The sequence below is a fragment of the Kryptolebias marmoratus genome, linkage group LG9 (assembly GCF_001649575.2).
Source record: "Kryptolebias marmoratus isolate JLee-2015 linkage group LG9, ASM164957v2, whole genome shotgun sequence".
Taxonomy (NCBI): domain Eukaryota; kingdom Metazoa; phylum Chordata; class Actinopteri; order Cyprinodontiformes; family Rivulidae; genus Kryptolebias; species Kryptolebias marmoratus.
Genome location: NC_051438.1, coordinates 1639796 through 1642895, shown reverse-complemented (window position 1 = coordinate 1642895; position 3100 = coordinate 1639796). Strand labels below are relative to the sequence as shown.

General features: G+C 44.5%; 1 pseudogene; it reads left to right on the top strand.

Moving 5' to 3' along the window:
- The first annotated feature begins 2292 nt into the window (after window positions 1-2292).
- On the top strand, window positions 2293-2601 carry LOC119617332 (annotated as a pseudogene).
- The last annotated feature ends 499 nt before the right edge of the window (window positions 2602-3100 follow it).

Genomic DNA, 3100 nt, shown 5'->3' with positions numbered 1-3100 from the left:
TGTTGTCAGTATTTTTGTTCATGTCACTATTAATTCTAAAACTTACAGAATCAGAATCAGTTTTATTGCCATTGTCAATGAACAGGGTTCACAGACTAGGAATTTGCTTCGGTGTTCAGGTGCAATAGGTATCAAATATAACAATGAAGAAAGACAAAGGGTAATTTTTTTTTTTTGTTTCAACCTGTGATGACGTGGCCAAGGCAGAGATATAGAGTTACGAGTTCTAACTGTTCAGGAGTCTGACGGCAGAGGGGAAGAAACTGTTCTTATGGCGGGATGTTCTGGTCCGAATGGACCGAAACCTTCTGCCTGAGGGGAGTGGTATGAACAGGCTGCTTGCAGGGTGAGCAGGGTCAGCTGTGAACCGACCTGCTCTCCTCACAGTCCTGGAGATGTATAGGTCATGGAGAGATGGGAGGCTACAGCCGATCATCTTCTCAGCGGAGTGCACAATGCCCTACAATCTGTATCTGTCCTTGGCAGTGGCCCTGGCATACCACACCGTGATGGAGGAGCTGAGGATGGACTCGATGATGGCCGTGTAGAATTGCACCATCAGCCTGGCTGGCAGCTTAGCTTTCTTCAGCTGTCGCAGGAAGTACATCCTCTGCTGGGCCTTCTTACTCTGGAGGTAGAGCTTTGATTCGGAACTTCCCGTGCGGGCTTGGACTCTGATGCTAATTCTTAATTGTCTTTAAGGCTCTCTGTTTGTCGTGCACCATACATAAATAAACCTGTTTGAGTGTTTTCATTTAGCAGTGCCTAGAATTTGATTTCTTCCACAACAGAACCAACTTCCAGTTTCTGTCTGTGTGGCCGACACCCTGTCTGTCATAATGAATAATAATGTTTTTAACCCAGAGTCTAGTTTATCGATACAGAGAAGATCGCAGACACGGGTAAGAAACTTAACAGTTTTATTTCTGTCAGGAAGAGGCCAGAAACCAACTGTTCCAAGATGGTGGCCCTATAGAAAGATCCACTGATTGTCACACACCTGAGTGTGCGAAATTTGTTCTCCGCATTTGACCCATCCCCTGAGGGAGCGGTGAGCAGCAGCGGTGCCGCGCTCGGGAATCATTTGGTGATCTAACCCCCCAATTCCAACCCTTAATGCTGAGTGTCAAGCAGGGTGGCAATGGGTCCCATTTTTACAGTCTTTGGTATGACCCGGCTGGGATTGAACCCACGACCTCCCAGTTTCAGGGCGGACACTCTACCACTAGGCCACTGAGCTGGCATGGCCCTATGGCTTGTCAGCGCCAATAGGCAGTAGCAGTCCGTTAGGCGTCTACTCTTTTATGATGTCTATGAGTAAAACTCGTCAATATCTGTGCTTGTCCTGAAGGAAAATCCTCATCGGGTAACTGACTGTTTCCACAATCTGTGATTGGCCAGTCACAGAGCGCCCGCCCCTCCCTACACACACAAGTCTCTGCAGCGACAGCCGTTCCTCACTCTCTCGACTCACACACACATAGACATACAATGACTGATTTCTCTGTGGTTGGCTTGACTGTAGCTCACATTGCTTTCTTCAATCAGTACTCCTTAGGTTTCCTTCAGCTCACCTCTGTTTTGGTTCATATAATATTAAAAGTTACTTGGTGAACTTTTTTTCATAACATACGCGGTGCATTTGACAAGACAGCTGAAAACGGCTTGTGCCGCGTCGGTCACTGCATCCACTCAGGTCGGGTTATTATTTTTTTTACGATCTGCTTTCTCTAAGTTTGGCTGGTGGTATGCCACGCCCACTTCTGGGTCAGGCCCCGCCCACTTCTAGTACATATACAGATACAGATAAGAGGCAAACTTAAAAACAACTTAAGCAAAGGAGTAATATCAGAACTTTAAAATCTATTACTGTCAATTTTATCAGAAAAAATGCAGTCCATAAGGACTTAAGTAATAGTTTACCTATATGGGGGCATACTAGGATAATACATTAGATTCTTTATTGTTAGAAAGCCTCAAGAATTGCGCCGCTCAAGATGGCTGCATGTTGAAGTAGCTCTGTTACATTCATTCTGAGATCAAGGCTCCCGTGCCATGACAACTTTATTCCTCTATTTTTCTTGATGTAAATCACTGTTTTTGGATGATTATTTCCTCTGGTATTGAATGCTGTGCAGCTGGAAGGATTTTTACTGAAACCTTTTTACTTTTGGACATTTTGTTATGATGCTTAACCATAACAACAAGGTGGCTTTTTTCCCACAATCAGGAGCAGCTGATTAACATCTTTTACTCTTCAGTGTTAAACGTGAAGAACCCTGAAGTCCAGTCATGGCCAGAACCAAGCAGACTGCCAGTAAATCCACCAGAGGTAAAGCTCCCAGGAAGTAACTCGCCACCAAAGCCACCCGCAAGAGTGCCATCAGAGTGAAGAAGCCTCACTGCTACAGGCCCGGTACCGTGGCTCTCAGGGAGCTCCACCGCCACTAGAAGTCCACTGAGCTGCTCATCTGGAAGCTGCCCTTCCAGCGTCAGGTCCAGGAAATCACCCAGGACTTCAAGACCAACCTGAGCTTCCAGAGCTCAGCCATCATGGCTCCGCAGGAGGCCAGCGAGGCTCACCTGGTGGGGCTCTTTGAGGACACCAGGGCCGAGGACACATCGGGACAGACCGTTAGAAGAGATCCTTTCTGCCCACAGCCATCACCAACTATAACAACTCTTTAACAAAACCAGGATTATGAGATATAACAACATTTAATTTCCCTTTGGGATAAATAAAGTATTTTTGAATTGAATTGAATTATTTTTTACCTCACACCATACTTTAATCATATTCCTTGTCATACAATTATTTGTTTGAGTAACTAATTTGGACTATTTATTAGAGTTCAAATACAGAGGGAAAGGTAAATTTAAGTCTTCAGTTTCCAGTTCCCGCCAATGTGGACTAAATTCTGTCATAAGTGGAATTTTATTGTTCTTAATTGTGCAGCCCAGTAATGCCAAATCTAATTTGGACACTTCAACCCTCCCTTGTTGTAGGATAGATATAATGCTGACCGTTTAACTATGTTTTTTTTTTTATTTTCCCAAATAAATTCCCAGGAAATTGAAGAGATACAACCATTCTACCTAA